The sequence below is a fragment of the Siphateles boraxobius genome, unplaced genomic scaffold (assembly GCF_051911475.1).
Source record: "Siphateles boraxobius isolate OS27281-9 unplaced genomic scaffold, OSU_SipBor_1 18, whole genome shotgun sequence".
In the NCBI taxonomy this organism is placed as follows: Eukaryota; Metazoa; Chordata; class Actinopteri; order Cypriniformes; family Leuciscidae; genus Siphateles; species Siphateles boraxobius.
The window spans coordinates 2,166,576-2,174,089 of record NW_027508788.1 but is presented as its reverse complement, the minus strand read 5'-3'; the positions used below and the strand labels follow the sequence as shown (position 1 = coordinate 2,174,089).

The 7,514-nt window shown below is 42.0% G+C and overlaps 1 long non-coding RNA gene across 1 annotated transcript; it reads right to left on the bottom strand.

The window, feature by feature from the left end:
- Positions 1-335: 335 nt before the first annotated feature.
- On the bottom strand, positions 336-1,022 carry LOC143740682 (uncharacterized). The gene is made up of 3 exons (XR_013204870.1): positions 892-1,022; positions 676-787; positions 336-556 (listed from the first exon to the last, which is right to left on the bottom strand). It is a non-coding gene; the product is annotated as an uncharacterized LOC143740682 (long non-coding RNA).
- Between the last annotated feature and the right edge of the window lie 6,492 nt (positions 1,023-7,514).

Below are 7,514 nucleotides of genomic sequence, written 5' to 3'. Positions count from 1 at the left end.
CAGGCAGTATGAGTCACTACAAAATCAGTAGGCTCAATAACGGGTCTCCATCATCATCATCGACCAGTAAAGGGTGAAGGGTGATCATGCCTCTTAATTGGCATGTTCTGTAGCCTGCACATTTGTGTCCTGCAAACAGCATGTACTGGAGGTCTTCAACCCTGCTCCAGGGGACCCGCTGTTCCACAAAATTTAGTTCCAGCCCGCTTCAGCACACCTGCCTGTGATTTTCAAGCAATCCTGAAGAGATCAGGGGTGTTTGATTAAGGTTGGAGCTAAACTCTGCAGGATAGTGGGTCCCCTGGATCAGGGTTGAAGACCCCTGCCATATATGTAGTTATTGTTGCATCTTGGATTAAGGTACAGTATGTAAGAAGTGGCAAGCTGGCACGTCTACATGGAGTGCACATATAAATATGTGATCCTGTGAGTGAGTTTAAACTATGGCTCATAGATGTGCTTCACAGATGCATGCCTGCAAAATGCCAATTCCCTCCCGAGAGGACTCGACTCTGCATGGCTCCTTCGCCTTGCATGGTTTTAAGGGGACAGGTTCCTTTAAAACAAGGGAGTGAGATGCATATTACATAATAGCCTACTACATGTAAAGCACAAGAAAGATGATTACTTTAGACCAAGTTTTTGGGCCTGTAAAAATGTCGCCATAATTCGTACCACGGTGACCTCATCATATTTCCTCTTCCTAGGGATGCGGATAATTGGGTCCAGACTTCCCCAGGCCATCTGTATTCCCTGCTTGGTAAAGTGGGCAAACCTCCGGCCATGGCTGTAGTAATAAGTACAAAAAACAAACAAAAAAAACCCTTGCTGCCCCAGATTACTGCCAATGATATTTTGAATTTATCTAAATTTTTTTAAAGACACTGGTACCCTTCAATCTCAAGATTCTCCACCAGCATTGTGCACCTCCACCTCCTTAAGCATGGCATGTCATGCTGAAGGAGAGAACGGAGTACAATACATTTGAAGTTCAAGTTGCAAGTTAATTTTGAGGCAACTCACTTTTCTCTGAAAGGGCTTAACAGGCCCACTTTATATCAAGGAAAAAAGCGACAATCCCTGACTTAAACCCTCATAAGAAAATAAAAACTCTCCCAAAAAAACCCAAAGGTAAAAAGGGAAACTTACTTAAAATTAAAGTCAATACTTAAAATACTTAAAATACTTAAAATTAGCAACATATATATCTGTTTTCTTTATAAATCAATATTTTTAAACAATGAAAGTATGTAAGACAGTAGGCTATGCAAAACTAGCCTATATGAAAAAGGTAGGCCTATTTAAGGCTTCTCAAATAAAAAAGTACTACAGGACAAGTATACTTAGAATACTTAATTATACTTTTAAGTACATCTCGATGGCTCAATCAAAAGATTGAGTACAAGTAATGCCAAATATATTTAGACTTTTCTGTCAGTATAAGTCAAATATACTTAAGTGCAAGTATATATCTGAGAAGTAGATTATGTATATTTCTGAGAAGTACTGTACATAAAAAGTATAGACTGAAAGTATACTTTCATATTTTTAGTTTAAAAGAAGTATAGCACACTTGAATAAAGTTCTCTCAACAAGTTCTGTCAACTTCTGCTGAACACCAAAGAAGATATTTTGAAGAAAATGGGTAACCAAACAGTTGATGGGCCCAAATGACGTCCATAGTATTTTTTAATTTTCCATGGAAGTCAATGGAACTGTTCGGTTACTTTAGCTCGTTTTAATTAATTAAACTGAATAAGAAGCAAAAATCATTTATCATTTAAAATGTTGAATTGATAAAACTAAATATATTTTCAGATTTTTTAGTAGCCTAGTGTGGTATTGCTCTTTTTTTTCTCCATAGAGTGAAAGCAGATGGGGACTGAGACTGTCAAGCTCCAGAAAGGATATAATACCACATAAATCATCATTAAAGAAGTCCATCAACTCATATACTATATTTTAAAAGTCTTCTGAAAGCATACAATATCATTGTGTAAGTAGACGGATATTTATGTTGTTTTTCACTGAAAAACTTGCTTTACATCCTTGGCCACCACCTTGCCCAAGCAATCATACAGACACTTTTGAAACACCATGTATATTTACATGTGAATATTATATCTCTCTTAATTGGTATTACTACTGTAGAATAATGCATTCATAATATTAATAAACCCAGATGACCATTAGATGCCTCTTAAACACACACACACACACACACACACACACACACACACACACACACACACACACACACACACACACACACACACACACACACACGCACACACACACACACACACACACACACACACACACACACACACACACACACACACCAGTGCTCTGCCAACTGTCGTCTAGCGGGAGGAGGCACATTTATTTTGAAGTGTATGTGTGTGTGTGTGTTCACTTTTTTGTGTTGCCTATGCTGCCTTTTTCCCTAAGCCCATCAAAACCATCGCTTAATGTTCACAATCTGAATCAAACATGGGTATTTATGCTGCTTCCTCGGCATAGACCTTGAAACACACTCACGTAGGCTACCCATACATTTCTTAGAATGCCTGGCAAACAACACAGTATATTGACGATCACCTGTTTGACTATTCTTTTTGAAAATATGTACTGTAGTGTTGTTGAAAATCTTAAAAGAACCTGTGTGTGGTGTGTGTGTGTGTGTGTGTGTGTGTGTGTGTGTGTGTGTGTGTGTGTGTGTGTGTGTGTGTGTGTGTGTGTGTGTGTGTGTGTGTGTATGTGTATCAAAAATAATATAAAATAATATATATTGAATTTTGTTTGTTGATAGTGTTAGCCACATTCTACTGTATGCTGCTATAGCCATTATGACTTCTTTTAATTTATGTATCCAATTCACAGTTGGATCTTATTTTTAAACTCTTTTCTTGTCCCTTCAAATTTAGTAGACATTCCCAGCTGAACATGTGGATATGCTGTTATTAATTGAGTTTCACGGCTCAAGAATGTGCTCAACCAAGCAGAAGGACTAGCTACTATAATGTAATGTCTGTCCCTGAAACTGTTGTAATGTCACCTCAAGGGAGGGTGTGTTGGCTCTATTCAAACAAGGTGTCTGGGGATTACTAGCATTTGGAAAAACACAGAAGGTGTTGATCCTACTAGTTCCTGAATCCATGGGTCCCTGACTGAAATGATTGCATCTTTCGTTACATGCACCCGACTGATAATGATAAAAAATAAATAAAAATAAAAGATAAAGATGATTGAAGAATTGGAGGAAAAAAATTAAACTTAAGGTATGATTGTATTTTCTTCTCTATTGTGACATATATCTGGGTAAAACTGGAGCTTCTGGAATGAGAAAAATGAAGGGTGGGACTTGATTTTGTCCTTCAGGAATTGATTGGATCGTTGGAAGTGGGGTGTTGATGGACACAGATATGTGATAGATATGTAATAGAGTAGTGCAGGGATGACATCCAAAATTCCTTAGAATATATAAAATATACAATAATAACCTATGGTATATTTTTACATCAAAATTCAACATATCTTCCAAAAATGGCAACTGAAAATTCATGTTTTGCTGCCTGAATTCCAGTTGTTTCTGCAAATTGCAGCGATCCATTTGCTTCTCTTTTCTGTAGCTTTCAGCAAAAGATAGGTCAGATTTGAATCTATTGGTATACAATTATTCGTAAGGCTCTTTTGCATCTTAGATGTGTTTTGTGTGTTTTTAGCAGCATTCAAGCTGAACCTTTTTTTGTTGCAATTTTATAGTTAAGTCAGGTATTAAAGGTTGTATCAGTGATTTCTGGCCCAAAAATAAAGGTCTAATCTTTCCTAACGATCCGCTAGCTGCCCGCCCCATAAGCATGCCGTCCAAAAACCGCGTCTCTGTAGGTAGCCTAGGCTCTGAGATCTGCACACAAAAACAAATGGGTGTTTGTGTTCCAACCAATCACTGACAGGGGCGGGTGTTGCTCCAATTTCGCGTCCAGCCGTGCACGAGCGCAAAACCTCACAACACCCGCCCCTGTCAGTGATTGGTTGGAACACTTTATTTTGGTTTTGAGTGGTGGTTGTACCCATTTGTTTTTGTGTGCAGATCTCAGAGCCTAAGCTACCAACAGAGACGCGGGTTTTGGACGGCATGCTTATGGGGCGGGCAGCTAGCGGATGGTTAGGAAAGATTAGACATTTATTTTTGGGCCTGAAATCACTGATACAACCTTTAATATTATTATTATTATTATTATTATTATTATTATTATCTTAAAACATCTGATAATAGACATTAATTGCTAAGGGAGATTGTGATTTATTGCAGAAAATCATGTGACAGCTGTCTTTATTTTCATAATTTGCTTTGATTTTCAATTATCTGTATCTGGTGCGGCACTATCATGGGGCTCAGCAAATATGACAATGGTTTCCATTCATTTCATTTGACATTTGATTTCTTCTGGACCATAAATGAAAAGTGAGAATTCAAAGTCTCGCACCGCATGAGCCCAGTGATCCGGGTCGGTGGACGTGTTTGTTTTTTTGTACCAGGCTTGTGGTTAAGATAGTGGATTCATTTTTTGAAGTTTCTTTTGTGTGTGTTGAAGACATGTCCCTGTCAATGTACAGTTTTGAGTTTGAAAGAAGAAAGAGAGAGAAAGAGAGAGAGAGCGGGAGAGAGAGAGAGAGAGAGAGAGAGAGAGAGAGAGAGAGAGAGAGAGAGAGAGAGAGAGAGAGAGAGTTTCGGGATACTTTAGAAGGAAAATGAATAAAACATGCACCGGCGCTGTATGCAGCCCAGCATTTGATTGCTTCGAGCCACGATGTCTATGTTAAAGTGTGTGTGAGTGCGCAAATGTATGCAGATTTCATCCTCCCCACCCAACCACCCTTCCATTCTTCCTTGTAATCATGTTATCAGGGCAGAAGAAAGGATTGCAGGAGAGTAATAAAGACAATCAGTGAGTTATCTGGACCGCTGGCTGCAAACCTAAATGTGTGTGATTTATTCTCAGTGAGGCGTAAGGAGCCCTGCTTACCTTTATCTGCAGTCACAGTTTTTTTGTTTTTTTTTGTTTTAGAAGCGATTTACTTTTATTTCTTGTACTTCAAGTGTTATATTACCCAAAAGGAATATTCTGGCATTATTTACTCATCCTCATGTTGTTCCAGTCGTGTATGATTTTCTGTGGATATCAAAGTTGCATTTTTCCATACAGTAAAAGTGGATGATGAGTAGGGATGCATGATATAATGGTACCACACAGGTTAACGTATTAACTCGTTCCCTTTCAGTAGCTCACGTTCGACGTAGTCGACTGATTGGGTATACCAATAAAAAAACACCACTAGTACTGCCACCTTCCAGCGCCTAGACAGAAGCCTTCTGGTCCCCCCCCCCCTCCCCCCCGTTCTTTGAGGCTGAGATGGGACAGGGCTTAGGCCGAGGAATTCACTGCTGTTCCACAGGACCACTGGGAAAACGTTCTCTTTTGTTAGAAAGGAATATGCTGCGGAAGCCATATCCTGCCCGAAGGGAGGTATCGTGGAGAATACACATAGGACCGGGCAGTACAACATATGGAATGTCACTGAGGTGTCTCCAGCCTATGACGGGGGGAGACTCAACCAGACAGTGACGGCAGAGGTGGCTCTGATGAGGGAAGACACTGGCTCGCCGCTGGGAACCGTACCGTGGTAGAATACACATATGGGATTGCCGTAGGGATCACAACATATGGACCCAGCCTAACACAGGTTCCACCAGTGCATACGAGTGATAGGCCTGGCTTCGGACATTCCACCACGTTCGTTGTCGAAGGGTATGGAGGAACTCGACAGGGTTCGCTAGTAAGGGGAACTCACTGGAGCAAGAATTGCACACATATCTGGTCCATAGGAGGGGAATGGCGCAGCAAGCTGCCACTTCGAACCGGGCTTACAGGGAACTGGCTTCAAACAAAGGGAGCCCACTGGAAGCAGCGGTTCGACACGTAAGCTAGTTTAGTGAATGTGAAGGTGTTGCCCAGCCCCCAACTCTATTTGTCATCTGTTCAGCAGGGCATTCTGTGTCAACGCCTAGGAGGGAACAGTACACTCACTTTGGAGGAGCTCACCACCCAGGTGAGCACGTTCATCTTGGAGTTCATCAAGATGAAGGCAACCACCTGTAGTGGGCCAACCCCTGCTTGGAAATAGCCTTCCCTTCTGCTGGTCTCCAAACAGACAGAGCTGGTCTAAGGTCCAGGCCTTGTATTTTGTACAAATAACCACGATGACGCAGATGGACAGAGAAAAGCCAGGGCTGGGTCTGCCTCCTCCAGGGCAGCGCTTGCAGGTTCACCACCTGGTCCTGTAGGGAGAGGTAGGGAGAGGTAAGTTAGTCGGCCCGAATTCCAGGCACGATTTGTTGACCGAAAATGCATGCAAGTCCCTGTCCTCTAGGTATAGGAGGTGGGGGTGCAAGGCAGATTCAGTCTCCTTGCTCCCCTTTAGGGACCTGACGATCAAGACGTATTTCCTTTGTATCCACTGCATCATGATGAGTGTCAAAACAGAGGCAACATCCTTTGGAGGGTGGAGAGACAGCCTTACTCCAACCCATCTTGCAGGAAGAAAGCACTGAAGTGATCGAACACCTTCGGGATCTCCTCACTCAATGAACAGGTTCCACTTCTAAGGGTAGAATAACTCGTTTTGGGAGGGTGCTTACGCCGAAGTGATGGTCTCTACGGCAAATAATCTTGCGGTAGTACCCTAAACCTCCGCGTCCCGTTCTCTTTCAGAACCCAACCTGTATTTCTCCAGTCTGAACGCGGGTGCTATCATGCCCCATCCCTGGTAGCTCAGAGGAATGAGTCAGGGAGGCTGATGAGAGGAGGGGTCTGCTGGCCAGAGTCTTTTATTATCACTAACTTATTAGGAGCATTTCTTCTCAACACCTAGGTGTGATGGTATCACTAAATCATTAGGAGCATTTCTGCTCAACAGCCAGTTGTTATAATTATCACTTATTAATCAGGAGCATTTCTGCTACACACCTAGGTGTGATAATGATCACTAACTTATTAGGAGCACCAGGAGAGTCTTTCCAGAAGAACACGGACACACTCGCTCGTTGTGAATCAACAACACTCTTCAGAGACATCGATGATCGGCTCTGAAGCGAAAAAACAACTAGTGTGTGCATCCACTTCCGTAATTATACCCACGCGGAGCATGTGATGCGTTTCACGCACGCCAATCTCCATTGGCTCGTTTTAACAGTACTCGAAGATGGCTCACTGACACGATCCCCAATCAGTCGACATGTCGCCTACGTCGAACGTGAGCGACTGAGGGGGAACAGGAGGAAACACACTAAACCAGGGAATGTCCATTCAACGACTGACAGAGAACAAGTGAAACAAAGGGCTATATATTCGATCGGTTCACATGACGTCACTGTAGATTTGCGCCGCCATCTTGACGACCGACAGTCTCAGTAATGCCTGCAATATGTTGTGAAGTTTGCTGCAAAAACA